Source organism: Saccopteryx leptura, chromosome 7 (assembly GCF_036850995.1).
Source record: "Saccopteryx leptura isolate mSacLep1 chromosome 7, mSacLep1_pri_phased_curated, whole genome shotgun sequence".
Lineage (NCBI taxonomy): Eukaryota > Metazoa > Chordata > Mammalia > Chiroptera > Emballonuridae > Saccopteryx > Saccopteryx leptura.
The window spans coordinates 103,158,280-103,174,586 of NC_089509.1; the positions used below are offsets into that span (position 1 = coordinate 103,158,280).

General features: G+C 42.9%; 1 protein-coding gene across 8 annotated transcripts in view; it reads left to right on the forward strand.

Annotated features, from left to right (window-relative positions):
• The first annotated feature begins 8,698 nt into the window (after window positions 1-8,698).
• PLCD4 (phospholipase C delta 4) overlaps window positions 8,699-16,307 on the forward strand; it is a 38,688-nt gene continuing 31,079 nt past the window's right edge. For 4 of the 8 annotated variants that reach the window (XM_066346420.1, XM_066346419.1, XM_066346416.1 and 1 more), the window contains exon 1: window positions 13,767-14,211. The gene's annotated coding sequence lies outside the window, so the exon portion shown is untranslated. Of the gene's footprint in view, window positions 8,919-13,766; window positions 14,212-16,307 lie in introns of those variants that run through there. The other 4 variants (XM_066346417.1, XM_066346423.1, XM_066346422.1 and 1 more) reach the window with 4 other exon arrangements.

Consider the following 16,307-nt stretch of genomic DNA (forward strand, 5'->3'; position numbering starts at 1 on the left):
ATCTCTTGCTGGAATAGAACTTTCCTCCTGGCTGTATTGCCCAGAACTTAGTATTGGTATGGGAGATTCTGCAAGTAAAGAGATAACACTTGAAACACTTAATACTTTAATATTCATTTTCTTCTGGGATTCAAGCCTTAGAGAACATCTCCAGAGTTGTTTTTATGCCTATTTGTGGACTCTCAGTGGGACAGAGCCAGCCTGTTTCCACCTTCTTTTCCCAAGGCTTTAGAGGGCCTGTGACTGGTTCAGTGGTGGAACAGGGCAAGGAGAGGGAGGCATTGGTAGCCTTCAGAGCATGCCTTCCTTACTATCCATATATGATTTCCTTGCTCACTATTCTTGCTGCTCAGTGGCTGGGAAAGAGGGGAGATATACAAAATTATTACTATCAAAAAGCCCAAGCCTGACCAGGCGGTGGCACAGTGGATAGAGTGTCGAACTGGGATGCGGAAGACTCGGGTTCGAGACCCCGAGGTCACCAGCTTGAGCGTGGGTTCATCTGGTTTGAGCAAAAAAAGCCCACCAGCGTGAACCCAAGGTTGCTGGCTCCAGCAAAGGGTTACTCAGTCTGCTGAAGGCCCGTGGTCAAGGCACATATGAGAAAGCAATCAATGAACAACTAAGGTGTTGCAACACGCAATGAAAAACTGATGATTGATGCTTCTCATCTCTCTCCATTCCTGTCTGTCTGTCTTTGTCTATCCCTCTCTCTGACTCACTCTGTCTCTGTAAAAAATAAAAATAAATTTAAAAAAGCCCAAGAAACACATCTGCAATAGGATACCATAGAATGTTACGATACTTCTTTCCTGAATGTGGAACTTAATTTTTAAAAATATTTTAATATACTTATTTCAAATGCAGATATAACATTAGTTGAACAATACAACAAACCTACCTTAATTGTCATTCAATCAACAATATATATACTCTTTAATTAAACTGGAAGCATTTTACCCAAATTGATCATTAACTGTACCATCAGGCAAGCTTAATTTAATGTAATAGAATGTTTTCTGAACTGAACACATGAGATTAAGCTAGGAAAAAAACCAGAATGTCCCTAACTGTTTAACAGATAGGTAGTACAAAATAAGGCGGACAGAGAAAGACAAATACCATATGATTTCACTTGTATGAGGACTAATGAACAGTAACAGACTCGGATACAGAGAACAGACTGACAGTTTTCAGAGGAATAGGGTTGGGGGGCTGCATGTAAAAGATGGAGGGAATTAAGCAGTACAAATTGGTAGTTAGAGAATAGCCTCAAAGATGTAGATTGCAGTATAAGGAATATAGTCAATAACATGATAGATATGTATGGGGCCAGGCGGATGGGTACTTGAAGCAGCAGGACCACTTTAAGTTACATAAATTTTCTAACCACTCTATATCTGAAACTAATACAGGATAATTAATGTAAACTGGAATTGAAAATAAAATGTTATACCAGAGGGGAAGAGGGCTGAAAGGAAATAGAAGAGGGTTTAGGGGGATAAATGGTGATGGAAGTTAAATTTGACTTGGGGTGGTGAATTCACAGTACAATATACAGATGATATACAATTGTACACCTGAACCTTTTATAACTTTATTAACCAATGTCAACCCATAAAATTCAGTAAAAATTTTAAATGCATAATACTAAACTATAAAAATAATTAAATTTAAAAACAGGTAGTTAAAATTTTTAAATAAAAACAGGTAGTACAGCCTGACCAGGCGGTGGCGCAGTGGATAGAGCAGTGTTTCCCAACCTTTTTTGTGCCATGCCCCACCTTAACCTTTCTAAAATTTTTATGTCTCCCCTATGTAACATACATAATTTTTAACATTAAAAAATTGATTTATTCACTTAATAAACATAAATGATAGGTTCTAGGAAGAAATCACTATGAAATTGTTAACAAAACAGTAAGTAAAATTTCAAAACATATAATGAAAAACAAAGTTAAATTCCAAATAATTTTAATACAGATTTTTCTATATTAATTTATTATTTTAATTTAGTGTGATCCTTGCGCTTGCTGCTTGCTGCACAGAGATTTTATATTAGGTTCCAATTTGGTTAGCTTTAGTCTCAAGTCTCCACGTTGTGTTATATCCAGCCGATTTCTTTTTTTTACCAGTAAATCATTTACAGCACTAAATCCACATTCAGCTAAAAATGAAGATGGAAACGGTAGCAATAGTTTTCTTGCACATTTGGTTGAATTTGGGTATTTGATTTCTGTTTCCTCACAAAGCCATGCCATCGCTCCTTTGATATTAAATAAAGCTTTAACTGACTCATCATTTTGCAATTCTGCGAGTTCTTCTTGATACTGCATATTTGATATATCAGACAAATCCACTAACATTGGCTGCATCATCCATGTTGGGAAATCAATTTGTTTTAAATCAGAAAATCTTTCTTTTAAATCAGCCGATAGAATATTCAAATGATTGACAATAACAAGTAAAGTGGTATCAGTTACTTCACATTTTTGGAGCCAATGAAACTGTTTAAAGTTTTTGTTGTTAATATGTTTCTGACATAACTCAATATTGGTAATGAAACCAAATATCTTTGCTTTTGCATCGACAAGAGTTTTATTTGTTCCTTGAAGTTGCTTATTTAATATATTTAGTTTTTCAAAGATATCGGCTAAATAACTCACAAATGCTTTACCATCTATTGTTAACAGATACTTCATTTCAGGTTTGTCGCTTAAAAAATCACTAAGAGTATCAAACAGTTCCATAAATCTTTTCAAACAGTTTCCTTTAGATAGCCATCTTACTTCAGCATGAAGTAAAAGTCTCACATGGTCTTCATTTTGTTCTTCACAAAATAGCTTGAAAAGATGCTCACGTTTGGCACTAGCTTTAATAGCATTAACACACTTTATTACTGTATGTAATACTTCATTCAGAACAGGCGAGATGTTTTTAGCTACCAAGTTTTCCCTATGAATAACACAATGCACAAGAATCATTTCTGGATTCGCATCTTTCATCAATTTTAAGCAGCCATTTTTCTTGCCCATCATATTGGGAGCACCATCTGCAGCACAAGATGTTATATTTTTCATTGGTATATCATTGACATCTAAGTAGTTTTTTAGCTTATTATATATATCTTTGGAGGTAGTGGTGCTTTCTAATCTTTTACAGAACAACATTTCTTCAGCAAAATGTCCTTTATCAATATATCACGTAAGTTATCAATACTGCCTCACTGTCTCTCAAAGATGATTCATCCATTTGCAGGGAAAATTTTCTTGTTTTCAGCTTTTCAATAAGTTGTTTTTCAATATCCTCACTCATTTCGTCTATTCTTCTGCTAACAGTATTGTCACTGAGTGGCATAGCTTTTACATCTATCTTTGTCATCTTTTTCAAGAACCGTTTTAAGAAATGCTGATATTGATGGTTTTATTAAATTCTCTCCTATAGTGTGATTTTCTCTAGTTTTAGCGATGAATAAAAAAATTTGATAACTAGCCTCAAGAACACGATTATTAGTTGAAGTATGAGCAGTAAATAGAGACTTTAATGTTCTTTTTTCAAAATTTTTCTTTAAAGTTTTAAAGTAACTCAAATCTGAATTAATATGAGCACTATGTTTCGCCTTCAAATGCGCCTCAAGACGACCTCGTTTCATTGATTCATTGGTCAAGCATTGCTGGCATAAAAGACAAAAAGGAATCCACTCATCGTGAACAGCGAGTATGAACCCAAATTTTAAATATTCCTCCAAATATTGACGAGTTTTTTTCTTGCTTGCACCACTCATTTTACTATGGGCTATAAGAAATAAAAATAAGATCAATTAAAAACTAATATTAAAATATGTGTTAAAATATATTCAATGTGACATAGAGTAAATGTATACTAAAAATTCATATTTATTTCAATGTATATAACACATTTACTACACTACCACCGCAAATCAAAAGGTATCTATATTTTTTCCACTTGACAAAATTTTCTGGAAAGTTATGCTTCTAAAATTAAAATTGTCGTGCATGCACTATTATAGCCCCAATAATATTTATAAAATATTAGTGCTTTCTAGCCCCGATGCAAGAAGTACTTAATAAAGAGTTTAATATTGATAAAAATAAAATCAAATACTTACCAATTATATCTATACAATATATATATGTATATTTATTAAATCAACGAGCTTTTACAACAGTTTTGACTGACACTTATTTCAAATTAACACCAACTGAATGATGTGAAATACTACAGAAGTTGCGATGGGCCAATTAGGTGAGAATAACTGCGTTGTTTAGCGAGTTTTTAAAACGTCCGGGGTTCCCCGCGGCAGACGGCACGCTCCGCAGTGAACCCAGGACGAAGTTTACTTGACGACGCCAATCACCCAGTTGATATTTTGGTCTCGTCAAACGAAATTATACTTAATAATTACCGCAATTATTTAAGAATTGCATTTTTTGTTAAATTTGGCACCAATATCTAGCATTGCATTTAAATGGCCCGGGGTGAAAGAGTTAAAGTCGTGTCGAGTCCATTTTCAAATTGCCCTCCTTAACTATCAAATTGCCCCCCTGTGGGGCGTGGGCCCCACGTTGGGAAACACCGGGATAGAGCATCAGACTGGGATGTGGAGGACCCAGGTTCAAGACTCCGAGGTTGCCAGCTTGAGTGAGGGCTCATCTGGTTCGAGCAGAACTCACCAGCTTGGACCCAAGGTTGCTGGCTCGAGCAAGGGGTTACTCAGTCTGCTGCAGCCCCACAGTAAAGGCACATATGAGAAAGCAATCAATAAACAACTAAGGTGTCGCAATGAAAAACTAATGATTGATGCTTCTCATCTCTCTGTTCCTATCTGTCTGTCCCTATCTATCCCTCTCTCTGACTCTCCCTCTGTCTCTGTAAATAAAAACAAACAAACAGGTAGTACAATACTCAATAACCTCTGGATCACAGAAGAAATAACAAAGGAAATTAGGGAAAAAAATTTTAATTGAATGATGTAGATATGCCATGTCAAAACTTGTGGTATACAGGTAAAGCAGTACTTAAAAGAGATACATTACCTTAAATTCACACCATAAAAGGAAAGCTAAGTCAATGATTTAGGTTTTCACGTCAAGAAACTGGAAAAGAATAGCAAATTCAAAAAGGAAGGAAGGATACCAAAACATGTCAGTGACTTAGAAAACAAATGTACAATAAAATCAACAAAGCCAAATAGCATTCCTCTGCAAACATCAATAAAACTGAAAACCCCTTAGTAAACTGATCAGGAAAAAATAACATCAACAATGTTAGAAATGGAAAAGGACATTCTCATAGTCACCAATCTCAAATTTCCAGAGACTAGAAAAAGGGAACACTTAACCTAGCCACCAAAAGCTGTCAAGGGTATCAAAAAAGGAAAGCCAGGGGCCAGACTCCCATGAATGTAGATAGAAAATCCCTAGACAAAATAAGCAAATCATATCTAGCATTATATAAAAATAATGTATCATGTTTAACTTGGGTTTACTACAAAAATGCAAGATTCAGTACTTGAAAATTAACCAATGTCATCCACCACATAATCAATATGAGGGGAAATCACACAATCATCTAGATCAGTGGTTCTCAACCTTTCTAATGCCGTGACCCCGCAATACAGTTCCTCATGTTGTGGTGACCCCAAACCAAAAAATAATTTTGGTGGCAACTTCATAACTGTAATTTTTAATTTTTTTTTTTTTTTTTTTTTTTTTTTCATTTTTCTGAAGCTGGAAACGGGGAGAGACAGTCAGACAGACTCCCGCATGCGCCCAACCGGGATTCACCCGGCACGCCCACCATGGGGCGACGCTCTGCCCACCATGGGGCGATGCTCTGCCCATCCTGGGCGTCGCCATATTGCGACCAGAGCCACTCTAGCGCCTGGGGCAGAGGCCACAGAGCCATCCCCAGCGCCCGGGCCATCTTTGCTCCAATGGAGCCTTGGCTGCGGGAGGGGAAGAGAGAGACAGAGAGGAAAGTGCGGCGGAGGGGTGGAGAAGCAAATGGGCGCTTCTCCTGTGTGCCCTGGCCGGGAATCGAACCCGGGTCCTCCGCACGCTAGGCCGACGCTCTACCGCTGAGCCAACCGGCCAGGGCTCATAACTGTAATTTTGCTACAGTTATGATTCAGAATGTAAATACCTGATATGCATTATGTATTTTCCGATGGCTTTAGGCAACCCCGCCGAGGTCGCGACCCACAGGTTGAGAACCGCTGATAATGCAGAAAAGAACATAAAATTCAATACCTATTCATGATTTTAAAAAAACAACTTGGGCCTGACCTGTAGTGGCGCAGTGGGATAAAGCGTCGACCTGGAACACTGAGGTCGCCGGTTTGAAACCTTGGGCTTGTCTGGTCAAGGCACATATGGGAGTTGATGTTTCCTGCTCCTCCTCCTTCTCTCTCTCTCTCCCCCCTCTCTCTAAAAATCAATAAATAAAATATTTTAAAAAAAAACAAAAAACAACCTGACCTGTGGTGGCACAGTGGGATAAAACGTCGACCTGGAAATGCTGAGGTCGCCAGTTCGAAACCCTGGGCTTGCCTGGTCAAGGCACATATGGGAGTTGATGCTTCCAGCTCCTCCCCCCCTTCTCTCTCTCTGTCTCTCCTCTCTTTCTCTCCCTCTCCTCTCTAAAAACAAACAAACAAACAAAAAAAACAACAACTTGGAAAACCAGGAATAAAAGGGCACATCCTTAATCTAATCAAAAGTGTCCCCCAAGAATCACTACAGTAACCCTCATTGAAGTAATTTTTGGTAAAATATTTAAATCATTCTACATGAGATGAGGGATGAGATAAAGATGTTGCTATCACACCTCCATTTATCATTATACTGGTCCCAGCCAGTGTGCTAAGACAAGATTATAAAGGGGGAAAAAATACAACATAATTGTGTACATAAATACAGTAATCTAAAAGAATCTACAGTCTCTTAGAATTGAATTTTGTAAAGTCAGTATATAAAAATCAACTGTCGCCTGACCAGGCAGTGGTGCAGTGGATAGAGCAGGGGTCCCCAAACTTTTTACACAGGGGGCCAGTTCACTGTCCCTCAGACTGTTGGAGGGCCGTACTATAAAAAAAACTATGAACAAATCCCTATGCACACTGCACATATCTTATTTTAAAGTAAAAAACAAAACGGGAACAAATACAATATTTAAAATAAAGAACAAGTAAATTTAATCAACAAACTGACCAGTATTTCAATGGGAACTATGCTCCTCTCACTGACCACCAATGAAAGAGGTGCCCCTTCCAGAAGTGCAGCGGGGGCCGGATAAATGGCCTCAGGGGGCTGCATGCGGCCCGCGGGCTGTAGTTTGGGGACCCCTGGGATAGAGCGTCGGACTGGGATGTGGAAGACCCAGGTTCGAGACCCCGAGGTCGCCAGCTTGAGCGCGGGCTCATCTGGTTTGAGCAAGGCTCACCAGCTTGAGCCCAAGGTCGCTGGCTCGAGCAAGGGGTCACTCGGTCTGCTGTAGCCCCCCGGTCAAGGCACATATGAGAAATCAATCAATGAACAACTAAGGACAAAGAATTGATGTTTCTCATCTCTCCCTTCCTGTCTGTCCCTATCTGTCCCTCTCTCTGACTCTCTCTGTCTCTGCCACAAACAAACAAACAAACAAAAATCAACTGTCAATAAATACACAGTAGTGTAAAAGGATGTCATTCTCAAAATGATCTGGTTAAACTCAACTAAGTAAAATCCTGGCAGGTTTATTTTTGTGAAAACTGACAAACTGATTCTATAATTAGTATGGAAAGGCAGGGTGCCAAAACAGCCAAGGCAATCTTGAGTAAGAACATAATTGGAGTCCTCCCATTCCTAGATATGGTCCTTTAACTTTCAACCTTTCAGGCTTCCCCAAATTACGGCCCCGCGGGCCACATGAGGCCATTTATCCGGCCGCCCACCACACTTCCAGAAGGGGCACCTCTTTCATTGGTGGTCAGTGAGAGGAGCACTGTATGTGGCGGCCCTCCAATGGTCTGAGGGACAGTGAACTGGTCCCCTGTGTAAAAAGTTTGGGGACCCCTGCTTGATACTTTTTTGTATACATGAGTCTTACAAATAGCACACACTTGTATTTTGTTTTACCTTTTCTGATAGGTCCCTTATGGAATGTTACACAGTTTTTATTTTTTATTTTATCTTCTATTATCTTAGTCCATAGTTTATTCTCTGTTCTTTTGAAGTTATACATGCTGCTATAACTCTATAGGTAGTCTCACTGATTGTTTTTTAAATGAAATTTAGTATTTTGTGTTGCCTTTTGACCACTGAGGATGGGCTTTATTTCAGAAGTGTGAGTAGTTTGACTGAATGTGCTGGGAAACTGATCTCTTATCCCCTATCCTTACTGTTCCTCCAAAAAATGTTAGGGTATCTCTCCTGGTGGTCAGAGGTAGGGTGGGTCTAGGCTTGTCTGGGTGGCAGCGTGAGAGTGTAGAGTTTAGGTCTTCATCTGCCAGCTGAACCTTTCTTTCAATTTAAGGCTTCTGGGCCATTACTGGGCATGGTTCCCAGAAAGTCCCCGTGCTGCTGCTGCGGATCAGGTTTCTGCATCTGTTAATAATAGACAACAGTGGGGGAAGGGGCAGGATCATTATGGAAGTAGGAACAACCAAACCAGATGGACAGTTCCTGTGCCTGGGGCCATCTGTCTTCTCCCTTCCTGATCTAAAGAGCATCCTGCAAGGACATGTTTTTAAGCCATTCTTTGGAGTTATTCTATGAAGGTCTCCAGATGCCTGCGCCCAAAATCAGAACACATGATCTGGGAACACTGATTATGAGGATACTGAAACAGAATATTTGAGATCTGTACTGTCCCAGAAACTCCAGAATGAATGAGAATACTCAAAAAACACCCGGAAGGTAAGGAGGTTGGGCAGCAATTAGGTAATGCTTTAGTAACTCAGAAAGAGGTAAACCATCTATAATCCCAGAGTGTTGAAGAAGAGTGTGGAATATGAAGGTGAAGCATGGAAAAATAAGGACATGATAACATTGAGGAAGTAGAAATGGGAGAGTGAGACAAGCATGAAAAACACGGTCTCAATTAAAAACTGAAATCAGCCTGACCTGTGGTGGTGGAGTGGATAAAGCATTGACCTGTAACACTGAGGTCGCTGGTTTGAAACCCTGGGCTTGCCTGGTCAAGGCACTTATGGGAGTTGATGCTTCCTGCTCCTCCCCCCTTCTCTCTCTCTGTCTTTCTCCTCTCTAAAATGAATAAAATCTTTTTTTTTAATTTATTTTACAGAGAGAGGGACAGATAGGGACAGACAGGAAGGGAGAGAGAGGAGAAGTATCAATTCTTCATTGCGGTTTTCTAGGTGTTCATTGATTGCTTTCTCATATGTGCCTTGACGGGGGGGGGGGGGACTACAGCAGAGTGAGTGACCCCTTGCTCAAGCCGGTGACCTTGGGCTTCAAGCCAGCAATCTTTGGGCTCAAACCAGTGATGATGGGGATCTGGTGATCCCACGCTCAAGCCAGTGACCCTGTGCTCAAGCAAGTGAGCCAATGCTCAAGCTGGATGAGCCCGCGCTCAAGCCAGTGACCTCGGGATTTTGAACCTGGGTCCTCTGCATCCCAGTTCGACGCTCTATCCACTGTGCCACTGCCTGATCAGGCTAAAATGAATTTAAAAAATCTTTATTTATTTTTTAATTTATTCACTTTAGAGAGGAGAGGGAGAGACAGAGAAAGAGAGAGAGAGAAGGGGGGAGGAGCTGGAAGCATCAACTCCCATATGTGCCTTGACCAGGCAAGCCCAGGGTTTCGAACCGGCGACCTCAGCATTTCCAGGTCGACGCATTATCCGCTGTGCCACCACAGGTTAGGCTAAATAAAATCTTTAAAAAAATTTTTTTAAATTTGAAATCAGCACAGTTTAAATATTGAGCTCCCTAATATTTCTATTCCCCATGGTGGCCTCCCTCTTCTTCCTCCTCTCTTTGTATACACCTTTTTCTTTATCAAAACCTGCTCTCAGTAAAGTATGATAAACTCAACCTAGGTGTGAATTGTTTAAAAAAAAAGGAAGACTTCAGAAATTACCAATTGCAAAAAATTGAAACCCTTTTTTTTTTAAATATAGCACAAACATAGAAAACTACATAAAGAAAATGTATAACTTAGTAAGTTATTATAAAGTGAAGACCGGCCCTGGCCGGTTGGCTCAGTGGTAGAGCGTCGGCCTGGCGTACAGGAGTCCCAGGTTCGATTCCTGGCCAGGGCACACAGGAGAGGCACCCATTTGCTTCTCCACCCCTCCCCCTCTCCTTCCTCTCTGTCTCTCTCTTCCCCTCCCACAGTGAGGCTCCATTGGAGCAAAGATGGCCCGGGCACTGGGGATGGCTCTGTGGCCTCTGCGTCAGGCACTAGAATGGCTCTGGTTGCAGCAGAGCAATGCCCCAGATTGGCAGAGCATCGCCCCCTGGTGGGCATGCCAGGTGGATCCCGGTCGGGCACATGCAGGAGTCTGTCTGACTGTCTCCCCATTTCCAGCTTCGGAAAAATGAAAAAAATAAATAAATAAATAAAGTGAAGACCTTTTTTAGCACTCAGAACTGGATGCAGAACTTGACCAGCTATTTCAGAAGCCAGCTCTGTGCCTTATCCCATCACAACTCTTACCTCTTCCCCAAAGTAACCACTATCCTGGCATTTATGGTAATCACTAAGGAGGATTTCATTTTAATGGAACTAAAGTTTTAGCTATAAATAAACACTAATGGTAGAATATTAGGCAGTTGAGGGGTGTTTGGGGAGCTATGAGAGGCAGCCAGATCTCAGCACACTTAAAATCACATCATTTCACACTGTTAATTTACTCTGTGCCTTGACTGAGATACACCTCACAGAGGATATCTGTGAAAAGGATCTCACAGAGGTCAGGTACAGGGCTGTGCCCTATGCCCTCAGCTGCCTTACTGTCATCCACCGTTCCAGAGCCCTACTCTATAGTCTTTCCAAAGCAGAGCAAACAGTGCTTGGGAGAGTGCAAGGCCCTGGTTGTCTCTGCTGCTGATAAGGGAGTCCAGCACATTGCCTAAACTTTCCTGGGCCTCAGTTTCTCACCATGAAGTTTAGGGCCATAATAAAGTCCTTTGCAATCCTCTATTCTTCTCCTAACTCGCTCCTCTTTCCTCAGTCTTGGTTTCTGTTTCAGCTGCCTCTTCATTGACCCTTATAAATCTCATACCTCCCTTCCCCAGGTGGGTGTCTTTTTTTTTTTTTTTCAGAGACAGAGAGAGAGTCAGAGAAAGGGATAGACAGAGACAGACAGATAGGAACAGAGAGAGGAGAAGCATCAATCATTAGTTTTTCGTTGCGCGTTGCAACACCTTAGTTGTTCATTGATTGCTTTCTCATATATGTCTTGACCGCAGGCCTTCAGCAGACTGAGAAACCCCTTGCTCGAGCCAGTGACCTTGGGTCCAAGCTGGTGAGCTTTTGCTCAAACCCAGGGGTCCTCAAACTTTTTACACAGGGGGCCAGTTCATTTTCCCTCAGACCGTTGGAGGGCCGGACTATAAAAAAAAAACTATGAACAAATCCCTATGCACACTGCACATATCTTATTTTTTTCTTTTTTTTTTTTTTTCAGAGAGAGAGAGGGATAGACAGGGACAGACAGACAGGAACAGAAAGAGATGAGAAGCATCAATCATTAGTTTTTCATTGCGCGTTGCAACACCTTAGTTGTTCATTGATTGCTTTCTTATATGTGCCTTGACCACGGGCCTTCAGCAGACCGAGTAACCCCTTGCTGGAGCCAGCAACCTTGGGTTCAAGCTGGTGGGCTTTTTGCTCAAACCAGATGAGCCCACGCTCAATCTGGCGACCTCAGGGTCTCGAACCTGGGTCCTCTGTATCCCAGTCCAATGCTCTATCTGCGCCACCGCCTGGCCAGGCTGCACATATCTTATTTTAAAGTAAAAAAACAAAACGGGAACAAACACAATATTTAAAATAAAGAACAAGTAAATTTAAATCAACAAACTGATCAGTATTTCAATGGGCACTATGGGCCTGCTTTTGGCTAATGAGATGGTCAATGTGCTCCTCTCACTGAGCACCAGTGAAAGAGGTGCCCCTTCCGGAAGTGCAGCCGGGGCCAGATAAATGGCCTCAGGGGGCCGCATGTGGCCCGTGGGCTATAGTTTGGGGACCCCATGCTCAAGCTGGCGACCTCGGGGTCTCGAACCTGGGTCTTCCGCATCCCAGTTCAATGCTCTATCCACTGCGCCACCGTCTGGTCAGGCCCAGCTGGGTGTCTTAAACAGTCTCATGCTCCTCTCTTTGCCCTTGATACTTACACACCATAAGTCTGCTTCATCTCTACACACATTTTTTTTTTAACAGGGTCAGAGAGAGAGAGAGTCAAAGAGAGGGAGAGCTAGGGACAGACAGACAGGAACGGAGAGAGATGAGAAGCATCAATTATCAGTTTTTCGTGGCGACACCTTAGTTGTTCATTGATTGCCCCCTCACATGTGCCTTCACCGTGGGCCTTCAGCAGACCGAGTAACCCCTTGCTCGAGCCAGCGACCTTGGGTCCAAGCTGGTAAGCTTTTTTGCTTAAGCCAGATGAGCACGCGCTCAAGCTGGCGATGTCAGGGTCTTGAACCTGGGTCTTTCCGCATCCCAGTCCGACACTCTATTCACTGCGCCACTGCCTGGTCAGACTCGACACACATTTTTATAAGCACACATGTACATCCTTGAACATTGGACGTGCTGCTGAACAAGTGCTCATAGAATGAATGAATATGGCCTGACCTGTCGTGGTGCAGTGGGTAAAACGTCGACCTGGAATGTTGAGGTCGCTGGTTCAAAACGCCAGGCTTGCCTGGTTAAGGCACATATGAGAAGCCAACTACTACTAGTTGATGCTTCCTGCTCCTCTTCACACCTCTTTCTCTCTCTCCCTCTCCTTCCTTTCTCTAAATCAATAAATAAAAATCTTTAAAAAAGAGAAAAGAATGAATGAATACAAAGGAAGAACAAATGAATTCCTGCATATATATTTTTAAACAGCGAGTACCTAATATATATACACAGATATTAGCCTGTTCCTCTATACTTTTTTTTTTTTTTTTTTTTTGTATTTTTCCGAAGCTGGAAACGGGAAGGCAGTCAGACAGACTCCCGCATGCGCCCGACCGGGATCCACCCGGCATGCCCACCAGGGGGCGATGCTCTGCCCATCTTGGGGTGTCGCTCTGACCAATCAGAGCCATACTAGCGCCTGAGGCAGTGGCCACAGAGCCATCCTCAGCACCCAGGAAAACCTTGTTCCAGTGGAGCCTTGGCTGCAGGAGGGGAAGAGAGAGACAGAGAGGAAGGAGAGGGGGAGGGGTGGAGAAGCAGATGGGCGCTTCTCCTGTGTGCCCTGGCCGGGAATCGAACCCGGGACTGCTGCGCGCCAGGCCAATGCTCTACCACTGAGCCAACCGGCCAGGGTTATTCCTCTATACTCTTAAGATCATTTCTCTCCTCCCTTTCTCCTCATCTTCTTCCTTTCCCATTCTATTCCTTTCTTTTTTTTTTTTTTTTTTTTTCCTTTCCCTGTGCCAACGGAGCTAGCATGATTGTCCTGCAAGGCAGAATGTAGAGACACAGAAGCAGGCCGGCCGGTGGTAACGGACACCATGGTAAGGAGCCAGGTGAAATAAGGGAAAGGACAGCAGCAGCATGCAGAGAGAAAACAACTGGAATGAAAAGCTGTGATTCATGGAGCACTGCTCCTCAGACACTCCTTGGGTTTCACTTTGAGAGCTCTGGCCGGATTGGGGTCAGTGAGGGCTGGCATTAAGATGAAGGGCAGCCAGGCTCCTCCTCCCTGGAGAGATGGTGCTCCAATCCCTGCCCTTAATCCTTTTCTACCTACTCCACCCCCACGACTCCCTCACTGACCAGTGTCCTGGGCCTTTAAGAGTTGGGTGTGCTGAGCTGAGGACAGAGCTCATACTTCTCCCCACCCCACTCCTTCCTTCTGGCTGTAACTGCCAGTCACAGCAGCAAACTGCAGTGGAAGAGGGGAGGAAGCCAGCGAGTGCAAGAGGAGCAAAGGAGAAAAGGAGCTGGCTAGGTTTCCTCATCCCACTGCGGAGAGCATCACAGAGCTCACAGACTCGGGACTGCTATCCTGCCCACGGTAAGGGCCTGGAGGCTCTGCCCAGCCTCTGCTCCACGCTCTGCCCAGCCTGAGTCCCCAGGTCCGTCCTCCACATGCCTTATCTGCCCTGATTAAATTGCATCCTGAACTCCTTTGCCAGAACAGGTCTATAGGACTCCAACTTTCTAGTTCTCTCTAGTTTATCCTCTTTATTTTATTTATTTTATTTATTATTATTTTTACAGAGACAGAGAGAGAGTCAGAGAGAGGGACAGATAGAGACAGACAGATAGGAATGGAGAGAGATGAGAAGCATCAATCATTAGTTTTTTGTTGCAACACCTTAGCTGTTCATTGATTGCTTTCTCATATGTGCCTTGACCCGGGGGGGGGGGCACAGCAGACCGAGTAACTCCTTGCTCAAGCCAGCGACCTTGGGTCCAAGCTGGTGAGCTCTGCTCAAACCAGATGAGCCTGCACTCAAGCTGGCAACCTTGGGGTCTCGAACCTGGATCCTCCGCTTCCCAGTCTGACGCTCCATCCACTGCACCACTGCCTGGTCAAGCTAGCTTATCCTCTTTGACTTACAGTTTTCCTGCTGGCTGTATCAGTCACCTCTTTATATGGGACTTCTTAGCTACCCAGGGCTGCCACTCAGAGGTGAGCCCCACCCTAGAGAGAAAAGAGAGAATTGGAATAGCTGTGCTTTAGCTTAAATTCATTAACAGGTTGTTGAGGATTACCAAATGTGGGTTGGCCAAGGCCCATGGGGAATGTAGAAACCCTTCTTAATAGGGAGAGAGTTATGAGACTTCCTTGAAAAGAGCCAGAGTGAGTTCTATACCTTGTTCTTCGCCTGCTCAATAGACCAGGACAGTTTGTCGGCATGCCCAAGGGCTATGCTAGGAAGAGAACTTGCTTCTAGTCCTGACTTTGCCATCAACCAGGTGTGTGACTTTAGACTCCAACCTTCTGAGCTGAGATAAGAGGAAGTTTAGCATTTCCCAGACTTGCCTGGGTATCAGGGATGCTTGGTAAAAATAAATCTACCTGAGCCCCATCCTTGGAAATTCCAATCTGGTAGATTTGGGGTGGAGCTAAGGAATCTCTGTTTTAAGGCATTCTCCAGGGAATACTGATATAGCCAGGAACCTTTGGATTAGATGTGTTATAAAAAAGTCTTCAAGCTTGAACATTCTGAGTGCTATGACCTGTGATCGGAGCCATTCTGTCCTCTTTATATGAAACAGGTCAGACACAATCCTGCTCAGAAGCAAAAGAGTAGATGAAATGATTCTCTTCCTTCCTGTTCCTTAGAGAGACCTGAGACAGCCTGAATTCCACTGTAATGCCACTGGCCATTCTGCCAAAGTCCATATCTAGATGACATAAGCCCCCTGGAAGCTGAAGGCCAAATCACGCTTGGCAGCCTTGGCCACTTCCCATCTTCTTTTGTATCTCTGTTTTCTCATCTGTATTATGGAGGGAATACCCCGTGTCCTCCGGAATCTCCACATGCATGTCCACGAGTGAATGGTCAAGACCGTTTCTCTCACACTCAGTCTTTATTCTCTGCTCTCCGCCTCTGTCTCCCACTCCCAAATCCTTTGTGTCTTCTTTGCCAATTGCACTGCATCAGCTGTGAGCATCCTCCCCATTTTACCTTCAGACACCAGAGAAAACACCAAGATGTAGAACACTTGGGTTCTAAGTCGCATTCTTTGGGCAGTTTGTTTAGTCTCCTAGGATACAGGGGAAAGTGAGGCTGAGCAGAGGGTTGTGCTAGCAGACCACAGCTTTAAAACCCTCACAGGAGCTGAGAAACAGAAGAAAGAGAAGAAGTGAGAGGGAGAAGGATGAGAAGAGAGCAGAGAGGCTGACAAGTGAACAAACAGGTTGGCAGAGAAAACAGGAGAGAAAAGAGTGAGTTGGGGAGAATGGAAAAGGAGTTGGTCAAGCAGAGAATGAGAAAAGGAAAGAAAATGGAAAGAAAGAAAAGAAAGGCTGTTTTGTTTGACATGAAAAATGACAGAAGGGAGAGACAAAACTTGGATATTCCTCATTGATTCTTAGCTCTGCTTTAACCGAGAGAAAGCCCTTTCTAAGGGTAGAGTCTTGGTGAAATCTTCCATTTC